Source organism: Ostrea edulis, chromosome 4 (genome assembly GCF_947568905.1).
Source record: "Ostrea edulis chromosome 4, xbOstEdul1.1, whole genome shotgun sequence".
NCBI lineage: Eukaryota > Metazoa > Mollusca > Bivalvia > Ostreida > Ostreidae > Ostrea > Ostrea edulis.
The window spans coordinates 83,665,761-83,688,538 of record NC_079167.1 but is presented as its reverse complement, the minus strand read 5'-3'; the positions used below and the strand labels follow the sequence as shown (position 1 = coordinate 83,688,538).

General features: G+C 34.7%; 1 long non-coding RNA gene across 1 annotated transcript; it reads right to left on the bottom strand.

The window, feature by feature from the left end:
- Positions 1 to 11,394: 11,394 nt before the first annotated feature.
- On the bottom strand, positions 11,395 to 12,458 carry LOC130054401 (uncharacterized). Its single transcript, XR_008802709.1, has 2 exons — positions 11,837 to 12,458; positions 11,395 to 11,747 (listed from the first exon to the last, which is right to left on the bottom strand). It is a non-coding gene; the product is annotated as an uncharacterized LOC130054401 (long non-coding RNA).
- Between the last annotated feature and the right edge of the window lie 10,320 nt (positions 12,459 to 22,778).

Genomic DNA, 22,778 nt, shown 5'->3' with positions numbered 1-22,778 from the left:
ATTAATATTACCTTTCCGGTCTGGCACTAGGTTATAGTGTTATAATGCTATCTGAATTTTATATTAAAAGGCTTTCATGCCATTTTCAGATTCACTGTTGTAGAATAGATTTATCTTCTTTCAGTTGAAAAAAAAAACAGGCCATGTACCCCTCCCCCATATTTGTTTTTGGAACAGCCTATAGATTTCACCGTTGTTTTATCAAGTTTTAATGTTTGATTAAATTTCCTGATGGGGTAATCCAACCTTCATAACCACAAAACAAAAACAACAACAAAAATGACTATCGGAAGATGAAGGTTTCATACACCTTTTATTTACATTGATGAAAAAGAAACAGAAACTTCATGGTTGTCTTTCTTGGAATTCAGTTTAGATACACTTGATCTCTACAGGTGAATTTCTACTAATTGACAGATACTAAACAAACAACTTGTGCACTGAAAACTGGGTGCTATTATCTAAGTTCCCTAGAGTGTGACATGTCATCTGGAATATTTATAATATGTGGGTTTTAATTATGAGACAAATAACAGCTAGGTCTTATGAACATTAAGTGCAACTCGAAAGTTTATCCTCAGTAAGACATTACACCGTGTACAATGCCACATGCGGGGACCGTGATCGGTGTAGCGCGGGGATGTGATTTCGAAGCGAAGAAAGTAGGTCAATAAGTATTCAAAGACTGATTGTGTTTAATCAAAATAAATCTAGATAGCCAAAAGTATTGCACGGAAGACAGTGGTTATTGGCAAGCTAGCACTAGCAACTGGGGAGTTTAGAACTCTTTGAAAATACCCAAACACTTCGACAATATACAAGTAGGGTAGGCGCCGGGTATATTTTTCGGTGTATTTAATGAGAAATCTCCACTCCTACTGCATAAACTCCAAAGTTTTTTTGACCAGAAACATTACCTTTGAATGGGACTCAATATTCGACTGAAAAAAACAACACAAAATCATGATATGCCGAGTATTTGACTGAAAACCCTGTGTGGCGTAGGGGGGGGGGGGGTGAAAATCTTGTGGCGTAAGGGGGCCGAGAATCCTTTTAACGTAAGCAAAGTTTCTCACTAAAATACACATCTTCAGCACAGCAAATATTGTCTTTATTCAAAATTATATGGAAAATTCTCAAATCATTTTGTTCAAAGGGAACCCAAGTAAAATCACAGTGTATGATTGACTGTTATCTATATGTTTAAACTTATGTGTGTTTTGCAGAGTAAAACTGATTGCATGTAGAGGAAATGATGGAATCCCAACCAAACAAGCACATATATACGATTTGTGCGAGAAATATTATATGCGTCAAAATCAAACTTAAGGCATTTTTCACAGTGCAGCGCGAGATATAGGTCATCTAGAGGGGGTTATGGGGGTTGTAACCTTCACCCTTTGGTTTTTATTTTTAATAGAAGGTCAGTTTTGATATCTTGTAGTCTTCACCCCCGTCCCTAGAGCGGAAAAGGTACGAACTTGGGTCGTAATCCCCCATTGAATTTTTTTTGGACTCGCCCCTGAAATAGGAAAGTGTTATAGTATATATCAGATTGTTTTTATCGTGCTGAATCAATTGTTTTAAATTGTACAGTACTAGTTCACTGGTCCCCACTGGGCTCATACATCAGGATATCATATTGAGTTTAATTGTTATCGCCCTTCAAACATAGAATCAATTTCATAGCTAGCTGCAGATATTGCACTGTGATATAAACTTTTATTCATAGCTTTAATCCCGTTTACTGTGTTTTCGAATAGGATGTGTGTATATTGTTTAACGGGACGCTTGAGAATTTTTCACTCATGTAGAGACGTCACCACCGTGAAGGGCTACAAAATTTAGGCCTATGTTCAGCGCTTATGGCCTTTGAGCAGGGAGGGATCTTTATCGTGCCACACCTGCTGTGACACGGAGCCTCGGTTTTTGCGGTCTCACCCGAAAGACCGCCCATTTAGTCGCCTCTTACGACAAGCAAGGGGTACTGAGAACTTATTCTAACCCGAATCCCACTGGAGATTTTCGTATATAGTCACCTAGCTTTTAAAAATTTTTTTTTACCCCCCCCCCCCTCTCTCTCATCCAAACAAATAATCATTAGTAATGAAAAAAGTAGAGATCAACAATTATCAAGGGATCAATTCAGGGACCTATCGAGGAAAACAATTTTCCGGAAAAAGTAACATCGTTATATCAAGTTTCTTGGTACATATATATATATATGAATTTTTCATATTTTCATTTCGAATCTATAATGCATTATCTGCAATGTTGAAAGTAACCTTCGAAGTTGACCAGTACAGCATTTCACCGATTTTGACACAAAGTTTGGCTTTGAAGTCCTTCAAGGCAGGCCTGCCCTTAAGATGTTTGTTGTTGATATTTTGATAGGTTACAATCTTAAGAACAATTCAAAATAGTAATTGTTTTAGGGACACACCTGCCTTGTGGTAGAAATTGGTAAAATTTTTTTACCATGATTCGAATTCACCTCATGCCACACTTTAATTTTTTATTTCGCATTTTCAACCCCCCCCCCCATATTTTAATTAATCAAGAGTGTTTTCCCCCTCAACAATATAGTTTAAATGCATATCCATTCTTTACACAAAAGGCATTCAAATTATTAATTCTCTGTCAAACGCAGTTAAGTAGGACTATCCTCGTCGGCTTAGGTGCGACAAAAACGCATACCATGTTTGTCTGTCCAGAACATCTTCTGTTGTTGGTGAAGTACTGATAAATCGGTGTATTTCACTGCTGGGTAAAAATGTACAGTTTATTTATTTTTGTTTTATTGTTGCCAGAAATAAAGGCCTTATAAAATAAATATTTTTTCAAATAGGGAGTTGGCCCGAAAGTAATCAAAACCGCATATATACCATTATAAGAATATAAAATATATAGAGCTCAAAATGCGTAAACAATACATCGTTTTAAGAGTTCTATCAAAAAATTATGTCTATGCCCACATATTAAAGACATTAAAATATGAATTACATTTTCTCTGCCTGGGGTAACAATCTAGAACGACATGGATGAGACTTTTGCAAAGACTAAACCTAGATTTTCTTTCGTTACCCCGAATTGATCCTAGATACATTCAATCCTAAAGAAATCAATGATTTGAATGAGATTACAGATGAAACATTGAAAGGTGTGTAGAACACGATCAATTCAACAAACTGAGCATCGTGAGGTGCGGAGGTATACCACAGTACGAGGGCGGTTTGATTGACATGATTCGATAAATTGTTTATCAGAGACGTTTCATACTGCAAGTAAAAAAAGAAACGCATAATTGCATGGTGACCCCGTGATGATTAATTTTAGAACACCAGTTCTAAATCAGTCTGAGACAAAGAAATACTGAACGCCAGATTAACATGATCTCAAATATTTGAAGACATCTTTAATTATTTGAAGATATCATCAATTCATTTGATGCACGCAACAATTCACTACAATCATATCTTCAAATAATTAATGATATCTTTAAAGGGGAATTAAAACGGTTGAGCTGAAAATGTTATTTTTCCATTTTTATTGTTTACAGTGTTTAACTAACGTATTTCTAACGGTCAACCAAAATTTGAATATCAGTTTTTGCGTTACAATGTAAAAGTTATTCGGTACCAATTTTGATGCACCAGATGCGCATTTCGACAAATGTCTCTTCAGTGATGCTCAAGCCGAAATATTCGAAATAACAATAAACTTGTAAGAACTAAAAAGAAAATCAGAGTGTCAAAGACTTGAATCAAATTCGTCAAAGGATGCAATGATGCAGTTTTCCGTCTTTTTTATTCGTGGATCCCTCCATCCACCGAAAAGATAATATATTCATTCCTTAATGAAGTGAATCTTCATGAATGAAAGAAAGAACTTCCCTTGTGGCAACCACCTGTAATTTCATGTTAACACAAAGCAATCGTCTTAACATCGTTGACCGATTGATTTCCTTTTCATTTGAACTGTCCACGCACCTAACATCTTTATCTTTTGCTGAAGGAAACCCATCGCTTTGCGTAATGTGTACAATATCACATTTAAAGACGCCGAACTTCACGAGATGAAGGAATAATTGTCATAAAATAAGCCACATAGGTTATTATTGATAATCTCAACAAACCAACAAACAAATCATAACTATCGTACGAAGACCAACGGCAATTAATATCAATATGAAGTACTCAACCAATTACAAAGAATTTGAAAATTAACAAAAGTTGGAACACGAAATCGCCTCATTCAAGCAACTTGAAATATTCAAGGAAAATAAATCTTTATAGTTTAGACATTCAATTTTTTAAAAGTATTTTGTAAGAAACTGTACTGAACATTGTATTCAGCGAATACAATTTTATACTCCGCATAACACGGAGGGCTTCCAAAGGTCACCGCAGAAACCGCAACTTCAAAACATACTATTACATGTGTGTGGGCCTACGCTTGGACTTCCGGTACACGGTGTCCCGTGGATTTAGGGAAATACCTGTGACCCACACTTTATCTAAATAGGAATAAGTACTTAAATGTAAATGTTATTTTCGTAAGCTCTAGAAACTTTCCTTGATTACATTAAGAAAAATCTTCATATTTCACTCCTACATTTTTTTTTCAATAATAAAATCCTCTGTGTACAATTCTAATTCTTTTATTCTAAGTATTCTTGATTACTTACTCAGTTTTACTAACAAAATATCGCATTCATCATCGGCAGAAAACATGTTTATCTAATCAGCTAAAATGTATGGCAAGCCCTTTTACTATTTATTCGAAAAATAAGATATCTCTTTAAATCAAAGAGATATCTCTTATTTTAAAGAGATATATCTTTAAAATTAGAGATATCTCTTAATCTTAAGAGATATCTCTCCAAATAAGAGATATCTCTTTCACTTAGAGATATATCTCTTTCCCCTAGAGAGATATCTCTTTCACTTAGAGAGATATCTCTTTTACTTTTAGAGATATCTCTTACACTTAAAGAGATATCTCTTTTACTGTAAGATATATCTCTTACACTTAGAGATATATCTCTTTCACTTTAAGAGACATCTCTTTCACTTAGAGAGATATCTCTTATACTTTAAGAGATATCTCTTTCACTTAAAGAGATATCTCTCTAAGAATTCCTAGAGAGATATCTCTCAAAGTATAAGAGATATCTCTTTAATCATTGAAAAAGAGATATCTCTCAAAGAGAAAGAGATATCTCTTTCCAATATTTTTATTAGTTTGAATACTTAAGGAATTCTCCCTAAAACAGAAGCCCGCCAAAGCAAATCTTACCATGATGGCTGGGGTGTTGCTATAACGCGGGACGGAAAATGGAACGGAAGACGGAACAGAACGGAAAATATATTATGCAATAATGTTATTAGGTCAACATTTTGCAAAATCAAAAGGCTTATTATGAACAAGGGATGCAGAAATTACAGAGAGAACAGAAAGTCATCCTCAGAATCCACCATTTCATATTGATACCTCATACTTATGGGGCATACTATTGCATTATTATGTATTTTTACATGGTGTATTTTGTGGATGAATGTACCAATAGGCGCTTGCTTAATAATTTGCATAGTAAGTTTTAATAAAAATATCAAGCAAGCGCCTGTTGGCACCATCTTTTTTCCCCGGCTTTGTCATCCCTCCCCCAGATTTTGACAGTATGTTGTTTCACAAATGAATAAAAAATGAATAAGATAACATACTGAAAAAAAACTTGAATTATAATTGAACCCCTTTCAAATTCTATTACTTTATTCTGGCTGGTATCGTAAGATAAAATTTTATGAGCCCATCCAATGAATAAAAGGTACCTACAAACCCACCTCCCCAACCCCCAACCCCGAAAACAACATTGTAAAAGATAAAATAATTTTTTGAACATTTTCCCCTAAGCATAGCCTTTTTAAATCGAACGTGCTTCTAATCGAACTACATATGTTTAAGATAACTGAATTTGAATTTAGTTCTACACCTGGTACAATATACATTTATGTATTACATCAAATTTTAAAGTGAATGAGTCCGGTGAAGAAAAAAGTTTTGCCTCAATTGGGATGAATCTATGTGAAAGTTCGTACATTTACCAATATCCTGCGGATTAGTGTTGAAACTGAAGAGATACAGCAGGAAAGAAAGATTGAAACAAAACCTATGTTAACTAGGGTGAAGTTTACGACCAATAGTAAGAGGTATTAACAGATTTATTTCATAATATATGAAATAGCAAAAGCTAACGCGGAATTCTATACAAGAATTTATTTAAAAAATTAACTGCCAGAAGTTCTCCCTATTCAGGATTAGAGTGCTGCGGTTACTAAGTCTCCAGTTAGTTAAAAAATAATCAATCAAACACACGGTGTTTAACTCGTTGACTAAGTAAGATCATGAATTATTATTTATTGTTTTATACATATCACACTCCCTGTTGTAAGTACACACATACATGGTATTATGTGTAAATACATGTACATGTGCGTTAATGACGTTTTGCCACGGGGGGTGGGGGGGGGGGGGGTGGGGGGTGGGGTGTCTAAACCACGCGTGTTCTTTTTATTCTTTACCCATAGGTGTCACTGCTCGCTAACACCTCTGTCAATGCCGAAATTTCAAAATTCTTGTAAAATGCCTTGTAAATTCTTATACTAACGTTTTACTAAATTCGCTTATTCAATTTATGATGCAAAATTTTAAGATAAAGTTGATTTATTGCTTGTAAACAATTCCAAAATTGTTGATTTTAATCAAAATGAATCCCCCCCGTCCCGATTTTTACCGCTAACTTATCTACATTAATCATTCGAATTCTTAGATTCCGTTCCGCGTTTTAGCAATACCCTGATGGCTGCAATCCCGTGGGAAAATTTTGCTTTTACCGCATGTGAAATGTATACATGTACAGGTAACAAAAAGCAAAGACAATAAATTGATGAAATATACAAGCTAGACTAGATTTCGCCTCTCGGCAACTTGACAATGTTACCCCCAACAACCTCTTCAACCTTTCCCGCCATTTGTACACTAGAAATATTTTGCTTGGTTAAAAAATAGAGTTACATCATTTCAATGACAATGCAACAGGGAGAAGTCATTATGATCATCGGGGGAAAATCTAAAGAGATATCTCTTTAGGTTAAAGAGATATCTCTTTTTGAAAATTTAAAGAGATATCTCTCTAACTTAAAGAGATATCTCTTTTTACATCGATTTTGAGATATCTCTTTACGCTAGAGAGATATATCTTTCTCTCTCGAAGAGAAAGAGATATCTCCCAAGCGTAAAGAGATATCTCATTTGTTTAAAGAGATATCTCTTTAAACAACAGGGCCGTAAATTAACCTTCAATTTGGAGGAGGCAGGAAATTAGGCGGGGGTCTGGGGGCCGCCCAGGCCCCCAGACGCTGAGCACATTTTGTGCACACTGAACATGTTTCGTGCAAAAACCTTGATTCTAGGGCCTTCTAAGATGTTACTTGACTAACTCATTCTAAAAGAAAGATTTGGAATGCTTTTTAAGGGAGGTATCATGTTCTTAGTTATTGGAAACAACATAAATTCTAATGAACTTTAAATTTTAATTATTTTTGGCTCAAAAGTTGGAGGAGGCAGCTGCCTCCTCCGCCTCCATGTAATTTACGGCCCTGAACAAAAGAGATATCTCTTTTGGTTAAAGAGATATCTCCCTAGCGTAAAAAGATATCTCTCTAACTTACAGAGATATCTCTTTAACCAATAGAGATATCTCTCTTATTTAAAGAGATATCTTATTTTACGAATAAATAGTAAAAGGGTTTGCCATAAAAATGTAACATCAATATGTATGAATCATCTAGTGCAGTGTGGTACAACGCCGTTATCTTATGAATATGTATGAATCGAGGAATGTAACATATCAGTTATCTTCGCGTATATAGCACAAAATTATATTGAAAAGGCTTCAATTTTTTTTTAGAATCATACACACTTAATTTTGATAATAAAAACAAGTCAAATTTCTTGATTTTCTCCCTGGAAATTTCCACCGTCTAAAAATTAATCAAAGTACTGGCAGTACTGAAAGACGATGACGTGGGTTGCGAAAAGTTTAACTCAGGTGAATTTCAAACACTACAGAGAAAGTAATTGTCTGAATGAGGAATCATTTATGGTAATTAATTTAGTAGTAATAATTCAATAATGGTAAAGCAGGGTGTAATAGTCCATAGTTTATTAAATTCAAAAGAAGCATGTACATGTGGTTTAAAAATGCAGTTTCCAAAATTGAATTAAGATCATGCCTTTTAAATGAGCAAATTTGTTTTCTCAAGAGAATGGAGGAACATGAAACTCATATCCATGCACTGTTTTCCTCTTGAGCTTATACGGAATATTTCAGAACTTTAAGAATGATCACCTTGTAAAATGGAGAATGGCATAAAAGTCTGTGGCCTTTCCATTTCGAAATATCCATATTTTTCTAGCATGCTGTGTCACTCAAAACTTAGTTCTCAAATAATATCTGGAAATTTTTCATGTGTTTAAATAATTTTCATATGACGCGCTATTCATTAATTATCTGAAATCTTGGAATTTTCAATCACGAATTCTCAACTAATAGAATGTAGGAGTTGTCAAAAAGCTATCTAAAGTAGACTCGATCAGAGTATAGGGTCCCGTGGAGATCCGCGTTAGAATAGGTCCTCAGTACCCCTTGCTTGTCGTAAGAGGTGACTTAAATGGGACGTTCCTTCGGATGAGACTGCAAAAACCGAGGTCCCGAATCACAGCAAGTGTGGCAAAGCAAAGGCCGTAAGCGCCGCAGCCTTCACTAGCAATGGCGACCTCGCCATAGGAGTGAAACAATCTCGAGTGAGGTATGCTACACCAGAGAAATTTGATACGGATGAAAGTGGGGGATGTGTACAACAATATTTTGAAAATGAAAACTTTCAATTTCACTTTATTTAATCAAAAACGACAGTTTTAGTAGAAACCAATCTGAAACAAAATGTTAAAACGCCTGTTGGATTATAACCCGCGATCTACAGTTCAGTAGTTGACGTGCTACTCAGCTAGGCGAGGATTTTTTTAATCGAATAGACAATTGTTGATATCTATGTTTTCATCCAGGTTTTAAAAGGAAGTCAGCCATTATGACGATGTAGAGTACCTCCTTAAAACAACATTTAACCAACAGAGTATAGGGAGGATGTACAACTTAAAACGACTCTGCAAAAATTAGCTAGAAGCATTTCAACTAATTGCAGCAAATTAGTCAAAGGATGAACTTTACAAGCATCGAGATAATCTCTTTATTTGGAAACAGGTAGGGGCAGCTTCAAATTAGGAAAAAAAGCAGCATTAATAAAAACAATGTATAAAGTGGACCAGAATTTGACTCCAAGCTATCATAAAGATATATTTCCTGCTGAAATTACAACACAAGAAACACTCTAAATTGCATATACCTAAATATAAATCTATATTTAAAAATTCCTTGTGTACCAACTGTTGTAAATGATCATACAAGACGTCTACACACAAAAAGACATTCTAATATCATTCCATCTTCATTTATGTGTTTGTTTAAACATTGTACAAATATTAATCAGTGACATATAGGTCCTTTGGACCGGGTGTAAAAAACTACGTTTATTGTAAAATTTATTGTATAACTGTATCATTACACATGTCACTATAATAAACAATTTACTTACTTACTTACTCTAGACAATTTAAACAAACATTTATTCCATTGTAACATCATCGATAGTCCTCTATGTAATTGTGGACAAATTGAAGATGGGGTCCTTACAAAAACAAACAAATATTGTCAATTCTTATTGTATACTTTTGTCTATTTATTTCGAAGAAAGCATTGTATGTTAAGATGTGATTAATTAGTGACTTTATAGTAAAACCAAACTGTCGGTAAACGATCGATGTACGCATCTACAAAGCTTTTTCATGCACGTATCATTTGTCTTGATGAACAGAATATATTTTCCGTTTTCCAGAAATTCATATCTTTATTCTTTTATTGAGCAATTTCGACTAAAATTTAAAGTATTCGACTTTGTGCACAAATAATGGAGAAGATTAGTGCTTATAGAAAGTTAGCTTGATTAATTCTACACAATGAGTGCTGTAAAATCTTATTTATATGAATATTAATGAACTAAGTATCATGGAAAAGTACTTTACAGATATAAATCGAATTTCCTTAGTCTATCTATTCAGCAAAGGACAACTAAAGTTTTCCCAACTTTTTTTTTTTTTATACACACGAGATCCACGTGCTCCATCTGACAATCAGCTGACACTTGCTGATAGGGAAGTTTGTCATACTTCATCATTACAAAATTTCTCCAAAACATACACAGTTATCTATTGTAGTTATTTAATTCAATTTACAAGTGAAAAGGGAAAGTTCTCGGTTGTTTCCATACTAAAATAAAATGAATGTACTGTCGAACTCACGAACGAAATTTTTGGATTTACTTCAATAACTGCGATTTGATGCTAGCACAAAGCAATTGTCGACGTTACCAACGTTCACCAATGGATTCCATTTTGATTTGAACTATCCACGCAACTTACATAGAATTATCATAATATCATAACTAGCGGTTCTTTATCTTTGGCTGTGAGAAACTCGTCGCTTTGCGTAATGTGTACAATATCAAAGACTCCGAAATTCACGGGGGAAAGGGATCATTGTCTTAAAAATATGTGTTGTAGACTTGATCCGATGGGCTAGGTAAGTTGGAGTATTTGTTCAAACATTGTTCTTGATACCCTCAATCAAATCAACAAACAAATCATAAGATCAATGGCAATTAATATCGATACGATTTACTCCACAAATTACCAATGATTTGAAAATTTAAAAAGTAACGTTGAAACAAGAAATCGCCCCATTCAAACAATTTACAATCGCTCATGGAGAATAGATCTTTATACTTTAGATAATCAACCTTTTAATAGTATTTTGCCAGAAAAAGTGTACTGTGCACTATATCCATTGAATAAAATTTTATACTCCGTGTGATGCCGTGAAAACACACCGGTGTAGCGGTGATCGCTGTCGCTAAATACTAAAACAAGTCCCACGGGGAAAATAAGTCCCACATGAGTCCTACATGAGTCCCACAGCAAAAGGGCCAATAAATATATATATTTACATTTGCAACTGTTTTCTCCTACATAACACTATTACGAGCAATACGTATTTATTTCTGGATAAATCTACTACGGGGTCAACAGAGGTCACGGCTGTGCGTATGAACATTTGTTAAAAGTAGGTAACAGGTACTACTTTTACTAAGGCAATACACATCTAGCAATCGCTCTCACTTACTACAGAAATCTTTCAATAGATGAAATCAACACCACAAAATGTATTTACGGTTTTATTTGTATTCCAAGCAGTGGACTTTCATCAATAATTGATAAAAGCATAACTGTAAACAATGTCTTTAGTTACTAGCCTACTAGGCCTAATGTATGTCTAAAATTTCGTCTGCTACAACTTCACCTTGGTCATCAGTGATGCGGAATTGTACCTACTGCTAGACGATGACATTAGGCTTTAGCAAAAAGGTCGTTCACAGGATGTATGGCCGATAAGTCGTCAAAGTGCATTAAGACCTACACACCACACTGCTTCCGTGCCACAGCAGCCATATATATTGCTTGATGTCGGTTTCCAAGTTTATGTCGGGACATCGAAGCGAGGCGTCGTTAAAAACCTATTACAAAAAATTATCGAGTCAAAAGAAGCGTTCAGTGAGTTCATGTTTATCAACAATTACATATCCAAATCCAAACCGTCCCTTACCTTCATGCAGTTCCACATTCTCTGCGATTTTCAGTTCTTTCCGGAGATTCATCTGAGCTGCGTCCTCTGTCGAGCTGTCCTGTCTATAAATAATTTGCCTACACCTGACGACTGCCGCCCTGTTCTTCATGTTCCTCCATCTCAGTCTTCTGTTAACTCCGTAATATCCACAGAATATCTTTCAAAGTCGGTCTTCAACGTCTTCACTTTTCAAAAGTCAAAGCGCATCACAACTCTAAGTGTAACACTGCGCATCCCCGTTTAAATCATAATTCCCCCACCCCCTAAAATTAGACACATGGAAGAGTTTTCCATTATATACTCCCGAGTTAATATATAAGTATATGTTGATATACTTGCTTTCTAGCGTCTTAATAATTAAAACAGTTCTTCATTTTATAGAACTTTGTTTTGTGTTGTCGTCATTTTGAACATCTATGACGCTTCGTTGTGGACGTCAACAATTTGAAATGTATGGAAACGTGTTGTTAACACAATTCAGCAATGTTACCGACCAAAAATGTAAATATAAGTAATAAGATATCATTTTAAAATATTTATCGGGATATAAATACGGGTTGGTACATGATCAAATTTTCCATAAAGCCCTTCGGGCTTTATGGAATTTGATCACGTGACCAACCCGTATTTATATCCCGATAAATATTTTTAAATGATACCTTATTTCTTAAATAATAGTGCTTTATAATGAAAGACAATGTTATTATATTACCGATTATCAAGAAAAAGTTTTATAAAAAGTAGTTTGATGCGATAAATAGACGATTTTAAAACTCCGACCACCGTCAAGAAAGGTAACTCTAACGGTTATACTAAACACGCCTGTCGGTTGTAAATACACATGTCGAGAAAATCTAAAGGTTGACTTTGATTATATATATATATATATATATATATATATATATATATATATATATATATATGAATATATTTATCACTAATATTTATCTGTTACAGGTATTGGTTAGGCAGGGTGTAATTTGTCATGTTTTGTCTAGAAAAATTTATGTTCCTTTAATGATAATATGCTCGAATATTTTTATGCAGTTGTGTAAAAATATTTCCTAGAAAAACATACATATGAAGAAAAAAATAAAATAAAAAGGGGCCTTATGTAGAACCACGTCCATGTCGTGGGTCCTGGAAACACATTTATGTGGCTAAGAGTTCTACTCATTTAATGTAGTGTATCAGAATTTTGTATATATAACTTTAAAAATATGTTTTTATTTTAGATATACAATATATTATACATGTGAATGAGAGTAAAAAAAAACCCACCAGGATATGTTTACAAAACAGTCGCATCCTAGTGTAGAAATTAAAGAATAAGTAAAAGCTAAGAAAATGCACTCATATTGTGAAAAAAATTTGAGCATTCTGTATAAAACAACATGATATAGATATTTCAAAGAATAACAGAATGAAATAAATAAAATAAATTAACACAGAAACTTTATAGTATTGTAATTTAATATGTTTATAAAACTTTTATTTACCAACCTAGATTTCATAATTATAAATGCATAAAAATAAAAACACAATTTTAAAGTTATATACAAAATTCTGATATACTTCATACGTATATATAAATTCTTATTCAGTTTTTGTACTTAATTAGTTATTGAAGCACTATGTACAGAAATATGTGCAGATGTTTCGTTGTTTATATCTATAATCAATCGTGGTGAACTTCTACGTGAACTTCTACAAAGACATTCAAAGAATTTTTTCCCATACATTATATATCCAAAATATGTGTCTTAAACAAAACTAGATTAGAATGTCAAAAATATTCGTGGACCTTAGACCTTGTACATAGGTGATACGCTGTTAGTAAGAGTTATCGTTCTTTGATTTTGTACCCGATCAAAATAACCTCTAAAATCATTATTTCTCTTTTTCCCCCTACAAATTATGTTTAAACAGTGATAATCTATACATATATGTTTTAAAACACATTCAAAATATCGTATTTAATGGTGGGACTTGTTTTCCTCCGTGGGACTCATGTGGGACTTATTTTCTCCGTGGGACTTGTTTTAGTATGACCCCACTGTCGCTGGTGCTCAGGGTCGCTCTAAATATAGCGGTAGCCCTGCTGTTCGACGCTCGCATAATTCGACCCATCGGTAATTGTAAACATTTTATATGGTTGTAATCAGCAATTCTTGTGAAGTATGGTGATGAAAAAAAAAAACCCACCAAAAGACAATAAAACAATTGGTATTATTGAATTATTTTGTTTTAAAAACCAGAAAATGCTTTGGTTCTTAATTCTACATCTGAAATTGTGATCGGCATATGAACTTCATTTATGCACATATCTTAATGAGAAGACGTGCATTTTAACTAATATATTAAATTATATATCTAGTGCAGCTCCTTTAGCAAAAATATCAACAGAAACTTACTAATAATTATTCATTTTACATGCAAGAATCATCGAGATCGGCATCCCACCAATGTCGTCCTGTACTCGAGTCTCGACTGATTTATTTCATTATGATTATGATAACAATACCTTGAAAGTAAGATAGTGGTTTAAAAATAAAAAGTAAATATTATTGTTTTTATTGTCGATGATTTAATTGCTAGTATGAATAAATGCGAATCATAATCACACTCTACCAGTCTAATTCAAAACAAAGTTGTGACTCGAATTTCCTCTATTGTGTTTTTTAATATCGAAAAGCCATCAGCTATGCCAATGAAGTATTTTTATATAGGACATTAGGTGTTGAAATGCTTAGGTATTTAGTTTTAATTTTTTGTGCAATTACTTATGAATTTAAAGCAGATTTTCGACATAGTTTGTGGTCAGAATAATCCAAGCCCCATGACTAATTTTCATTTGTAATTAAATAAGCACAACTAGCCAAGCCAATAAACTTATCATGGTTATGTAACACTAACCTGACTAAGAAGATAGGTGCCTGTTTTTGACCGACTCAGGTTTACATTTATAGGTAAACATCATATCTATAGATATATCTAGTGTTTTTCAATGATGATATCAGACATTCAGTATTCGAAATGTGGATAATTTATGATGAATTAATGTTAAGAATGGAGATGTGGAGTTCATACCCCATTAAAGTAATTTACTTCACGTAGTTCAAAACACGTGAAATTAGTTTAAATTCATTTCTTTGAAAACATGCCAGAAGAAAATTTATACTAATGCAATAATCAATTATCTTTGGAATGAACAATATGAATTATTTACCCTGTGAAAAACGAATAGAAAACATCCTATATATTGGACATTCTCGAGCATACAGTAAAAATGTGCATAATCATTTGCATGAGATTTCTATATGGTAGAGCCTTGATATTTAGAGGTCAAAGGTCAAGTATTATGACATCATTTACTAATCCTTTTAATTCTTTCTGCATTGAATTTGTCAATTCTCCACAGTCAGTGGACACGTCGTCTTCTACGGAGGGCATTCAGATTCAAGGCTGACGGAGAAACCGCAACTTCAAAGGCGCTGACTATTGATTACAACGCCGTTATCTTCTGCATATTTATGAAACGAGTACTATAACTCACCAGTATTTCGGGATTATCTTTGTGTAAATAGGAAAAACTATTATTGAAAAAACTTTTCAAAAACTGTTCACAATCATACGCATATGACTTTAATGATAAATTTATGATTTTTGGCCTGCAAAATTCTGCCGCTAGGGTCCCCGTGTGTATACAGTAACGCCCACTGTAGCGATAGCATATAAGACAGTGGCTATAAATAGCCACCGTCTAAAAATTGAAAAGGAAACTTTGGTACCATAGTCTGAGAGAGAGAGAGAGAGAGAGAGAGAGAGAGAGAGAGAGAGAGAGAGAGAGAGAGAGAGAATTACCTATCTATCTAGATATCATAAAATGAATATACCTTCACTGACATGGGTAAACAGAATACGTCAAATGAAAACAATGGAGAGAAGAAAGATGAGTATCCGTGTCATCTTCACCAGATTGTGTAGGATATAATAGGAATGTGTGTGTGGCATACAGTGTTTATATGTATATATAGACTTGTCCCACTCCCGTTCTACATGATATAATGATGGATTGGATGACAACACGGGTGCCTTTACGGGTGTTTTACCACAGAAATAGCATTAATCACCATTTCCTCACACACAGATCGATCAATACATGACGTTTAGGAACAAAAGTACCTTACGACTGGAACAACTGTTGCGTTTTATTTTTCCTGCATGACGTGACGTTTGTTGTTCTTTTACCAAAACAGCATTTTGAAAACAAAATGGAATGAATAAAAGATATTATGAAAAAGTGAAGATAACGTATAAACTTGCTTTCGATGACGATGGAATTCTCGCCACGTAAACGAGGGTCATACAAGATACACATTGCATTTGAAATATTTTATATAAAGCACAGAAATAGCAATTAACTCTTAAATGAACATAACGTAATTGTTTCAAATGAGCGCTGACTGATATGTGAATGCTTACTCCTCCCAGGGATCTGATTTCTGGTGTGTCCACTCTAGTGGTTCGTGTTTGTCATATTCTTACTTTTTTATTCTTTATAGGAATTATTAAGAGATGGTACACTGTACGTATAATCTTTCCTAGATGGTCGAGTGATCTAGTTACATGCTGCTAGGAGATTTGTTTCCGCAGGTCGTGAGTTCAACCCCCGGGTAGGGGCAGAAGTGGGTATCCAAATAAAGTGAAATAATATGTGCTTTATATATATATTATATATACATACGACGTCTCCATATAAGTGAAAAATTCTCGAGCGAGACGTTAAGCAAGATACAATCAATCAATATATACATATGTACAGACCTAAATTGACTTTGGCGTCTTGAAATGGCATGCAAATGTTGGAAGCGATGTTTGCCATAATTTTATCGTACCTGGTTAAATTGTTCAATTGCCAGAATGGGATATTGCAGTCCTTATAGCAAACAAGTCATCTAAATTGGGATATAACAAAAAAAATTACTTTGTGAAATACCACTCTGATTCTACGCACAAGTACTCTAAAGTTGAAATTAAGAATATGCTAGACTTCCTCATTGACAATATCTTCGTAGTCTTCGGCGATGAGGTATTGCAACAGTCTGTAAGAATTCCCATGGGCACGAATTGTGGTCCTTTGTTAACTGACCTATTTTTATATTCTTATGAAGCAGAATTTATTCAAAATCTTCTACGTCAGAATAAAAAAATCTCTTGCTGTGGCCATCAAGCGACATTTATACCGGGTATATATCGACGACGTTTTATCCATTAACAGTAACAATTTTTAATCATTTGTCGATTCGATATATATATCCCTGTGAACTCAAAATAAAAGACACCACAGAGTCATTCATTTCTACTTTATAATTAGATATTTTATTTAAAATAGATATCAACGGCAAACTAACAACTCATCTTTATGATAAACGGAATGATTTAAGCTTCTCCATCGTCAACTTCCCATATTTATGTAGCAATATTCCACTATCACCTGCATATGGTGTTTATATCTCTCAACTGATTCGATACGCAAGAGCTTGTTCTGCGTATGATCAGTTTTTAAATCGAGGCTGGCTACTGACAAACAAGTTGATGGTGCAGGGGTTCAACAGTCTCGTTTAAAGTCAGCATTTCGCAAATTCTATGGTCGTTATAACAATCTAGTTTGCCAATACAACCTATCATTGGGTCAAATGCTCTCTGACTTGTTTCATACCGATTGTTAGGCCGTTCTTGGTACACTGATTTTGACTGCGTATAACTCCGTTTATCTGATCAAAATATAGGGCACAAGGGGGTGTGACCGGTCGACAGGGGACGCTTACTCCTTCTGGGCACCTGATCCCACCTCTAGTGTATCCAGGGATCAGTGTTTGCCCAACTCTATTTTGTATTGCTTGTTGTGGGATTGATCACTGTTCGTTATCTTCACCTTTCATTACATGTAATATATAGGGAAAATCTTTAAAAATCTTCTTCACAAGAACCACTGGGAAAGAAAAAAAGTTTACATTTACATGAAAGCTTCCTAACATAGTGCAGATTGCAGTTTGTAAAAATCATAGCCCCCGGGAATAGGTTGGGGCCACGATAAGGATCAAAGTTTTACATGCGAATATGTAGGGAAAATCTTTGAATATGGACAAGGTGACTCAGTTGAGCGATGCGTCCCATGCGCCTCTTGTTTCATTACAGATATTGCCCTGTTTCGCCATAAGCTTCGTCTTGGAGGAATACTTCAGTTTGTATTTAAGCTGGATAGGTTTGTCCGCTCATGACCTACTTTAAGGCTAAAAGTAGGTCAAACAGTTTTCCGAACTTTTTTCATTACGGATACAGATAGTGTTCTGAAATTGAGCTGCAAGCTTACTCTTGTAGGAATACTACTTCAGTTTGCATTTCAGCTTGATTGGTCTATTCTTGGGCTACGTTAGGGCTAAAAGTAGGTCAAACAGTATTTCAGACTTTTTTCATTTCTGATACATATATTGACTGAAATTTAGTTACAAGTTTCCACTCGGAGGAATACAAATTCAGTTTACATTTCAGCTGGATTGGTCCGTCTGTCTGTCTGTCCGTGACTTACATTATGGCTAAAAGTAGATCAAACAGTTTTCCGGACTTTTTTCATTACGGATACAAATATTGCCCTGAAACTTAGTCACAAGCTTCCTCTCGAAGGAATACAAGTTCAAATTGCATTTCAACTGTATTGGTGTCTGTGTGTGTCAGTCGAAGGTAACGTTTCCGGACTTTTTTCTATAACGGATGAATGTACAGTGTTGAAATTTGGTCACAATTTCTTCCTCAAGAAGCACAAGAGTAAGTTTGCATTTAAGCTGGATTGGTGCACCGTGACATACTTTACGGCTAAATGTAGGTTAAACACTTTTCCAGATTTTTTTTTCATTATGGATACAGATATTGCCCTGAAATTTTTTCACAACCTCTCTCATTGATAAACGCAATCAGTTCACATTTCAATTAATTGTTGCACCGTGACCTACTTAAAATGAGGTCAAAAAGTTTCCTAGACTTTTTCTCATCATAGAATATTGATACTGCAACCTCCCTCTTAAAATGAGGTCAAAAAGTTTCCTAGACTTTTTCTCATCATAGAATATTGATACTGCAACCTCCCTCTCAGACAAATACACAATCAGTTCATATGTCAGATAGATTGGTTCACCATGACCTACTTTAAGGATTTTCTATTCAGAATGTGTGTGATATCAATTCAGAGTGCTTACAGGTTGAATTTCACTTTCAGACGGGCGTATGTTGTACCATTTGCAGTATTTTTGTTAGTTTTGGTGATACTACATGATAACTAAATACATGTACATATCTATGAAAAGCAGAAAGGGATGTACCAGAATTGTGAATTTCGTAACTCCAGGGTTCTGACTCTAGGGCGGGTTGAAAATAGTAGTATAGTGTAATATATTATGTTACGCAAAGTCTCTCATCAGTATGAGCACTGTCAGAGGCATTTGATTTTTTTTTTAGATTAGATATGCAGATTTCTGAAGAATGTTATTTTTAGATTTTGTAGCCCTTAGGCTAAGGATACTTTTAACTAATACTCATGTGAGCAATAAGGCCTGTGGGCCTCTTGTACATTAGTTTAAAATGCAATGTATAAGTGAAATGGGGGCCACATGGGCCTATATCCCCCTTGCCCTTTGTTGCACATCTAGAGTACTTTGTTGCTTTATCAGAACATTAAGTGGCTCTGTTTATAGATATTTTTAGTAGTGATTATAAATGTGTGTTTGTATGTAGATATATTGCTTTTATTTCTTTATTGTGAAGAGAATAAACCACACTCCTTAGCTTGTTGCAGGAAAATCGTCCCAATCTTTTGCAGACGATATTTGCCAGACTCTATGCAAGGTGAAGATAACGAACAGTGATCAATCTCATAACTCCTATAAGCAATACAAAATAGATAGTTGGGCAAACACGGACCCCTGGACACACCAGAAGTGGGATCAGGTGCCTAGGAGGAGTAAGCATCCCCTGTTGACCGGTCACATCTAACGATGTCACTTCATTCTGTGATGAAGAGTTCTCTCCTCTTGATGGGAATATCACCACCAGCTTAGCTTTTACATATCATATACATGGTTTTTGTGCAGCAAAAGTTTTTTAATCCGTACTTTATTGCTAGAAATATGTTTTAAGTGTTTCTTATGAATTTTTTGTTGCAAATCCGGAATTAGTTTATATAAAACAATGTCTTATCTATTTTATATCCACTTTTATATACATCTTAATTTGATATACCCAAGTGAACTCGAAAAAGAAGACACCACAGAGACTTCCATATCTCCTTCATATTTATATATTTTATTGAAGATGGATGTATATGGCAAACTAACAACTCAATTTATGATAAACAGGACATCAGCCTCTCCATCGTCAACTTCCCATATCTATGTGGCAATATACCATTATCACCTGCATATGGTGTTTATGTGTCTCAACTGATTTGATTCACAAGAGCATGTTCTGCATATGATCAGTTGTTAAACTTAGGCAGGCTACTTGACATATAAGTTGTGGTTTGTACAGTCTTATCTAAAAGCAGCATTTCACAAATTGTATGATCGTTATGATGATTTAATTTGCAATTTATTAGGTCGAATGCTGTCTGACATGTTCATACCAAGTATAAGGCCGTTTTTTTTAAAATCATGATTTACTCAATTCACTTGATCAAAACCTAGGGCTTAAGGTGGGTTGGACTGATCAACAGGGTATGCTTTTTCCTCCTAGGCAACTGATCCCACCTATGGTATAGCCAGGGGTCCGTTTTTGTCCTACTCTGAATTTTGTATTCTTTATAGGATTTATGAGATTGATCACTGGTCAGTATTTTCACTATTTCATATGTATATGTAGATCTCTGTATGTATTGGGAAAGAAAAAGAATATGTGTTATTGTATCACTTTTTTATTTTCTTGAGAATTGTATATCCCAATTTGTACACAAAATTTCAGTAAGATAAAGAACTTCAAAGAACATAGAGTTCCTACATTTGCAAGATGAAATGATTAATACAGAACTTTAACATTTAGTATTCTTGGTTTTTTTTCTTTAATACAGATGCCTTCTTCTTCATTGTGGAGTTCTTGTCCTTATGTTCTCTGGGTAACTTTAACATAGAGAAAGTGAAAGCTGAAGTAAGACCTGGGTAAGTCCCGGGGGTCAGGGGACAAACAGTCGGTGAAGCCTGGGCTTTGGACTTTGGACTCGAGGCTTTAAAGTTGCCCATATCTGTTAAAATATAACTTCTATTGTTGCATGCTGTTGAATTGCATATATAAATTTGTGACATGCATTCGGTGCATCATTTGATTTAAAGCAAGAGTTTTCTAATAAATCATAAAGAATGAAACGCTACACATAATATTTTACTATTTTCTTATTTGCTTACATGTACAATGTAGTTAAGTATATATTCCAGACAAAGCACGATAGTGTTACTACAGACCAACAGAATCAGGTTCTACAATTTGTCCGAACTTTGACTTAGATACTGCCTGGCCTTCACAACCAAGGGGTCCGGATCAATTCCGGTGCCACAACAAAAGAACTTACGACTTACGACCAATTTTACATACTGGGATTCTCCCGTTTATTGAAAGATGATTCACTCAATTGTAAAATAGTCAAAACATAATGTTGAAAATTAAGTTTCAGAAACATCTCAATTCCTTTATTTAAACTAATAACTGTGTAGTACAATGTAAGACTTGCGACTTTGTCGTACGTTGTTTTGTAAAACGGGCCCCAGGGCGCCATGCATAGGTCTAAATTCATGGCGATTCACTTAGAGCTGGTCACGTGTCTACGTGATTGAATATTTTCAAATGAGACGCAAAAGAGCAAACAGAAGACATTACCTTGGTATTGCATAAACTTAAATATTTACAAAAGTGAACTAGATTCAATATTCTTTCCAGATTTTCACTCGGCAATCTAATCCAGATCATTCGTTCGAGTTCCGTTGGTTACGCACTGTTAGTGGTGAAGTATGGATCTTAAACAGATGCTTTTTAATTGATAGTTGTCTTAATTAGTCACTGTCTTTTAATTACATGAATTGCAAACTTACGTGAAGCAGATTCCGTAATTCTTCCAGGCTTTAACTTCAGTGTCGCATTTTCTTTGGTTTTCTTTGTGTGTTGACCAACAACATTCCCTTTCTTGAAGTCGGACGCCATCATCGCGGATGTTGGCTTGTCTCCGGTGGACCAACTCAATGTTACTGAAGTATCTCTGATCATTGGATTAGTAGGAAGGCTGTTGTAAATGTTAAAAGAAGCATTGTAACAACTGAGAAGTGAAATTTTGGAATGAACGACGTACAATTTCATATTTTGTAAAAGTATTGATGGATACATGTACCTTTTGATCGCACGGGAATTATGAAGGGATTCTGATCTTTCGCTAGAAGTAACGGGATGCGATCCATACAGTTTCAATTCCTCGGGAGAAATCAGAGTATTGCGCTTGTCCAGTGTTGTCACCTTGTGGTCCAATTTCTCCGGCGAAATCGGAAGGACATGTGTATTGAGCTTGTCTAATGATGTCACCTTGTGGCGAGTTTTGTGCAAGGTTGGTAAAATTGTGTTATCCTTATATGGAATGGGTCTAGAACCCGCTGCACCTATATTTGATAGATATAAATATGATTAATGAATTGTCGTCTGAAATTTGAATACTTCTATATACAGTAAAACATGGTTATAGCAAATCTCTAAGATCAGCAGAAAACAATTCCTGCTAGAGAAATAAATATCACTTCGCAATAAGCGTGAATTCGTTATAAGCGTGTTCCTTATAACCGTGTTTTACTGTACAGTATATAGAATCAATGTATTATGAGCAGATAAGTAGATAACT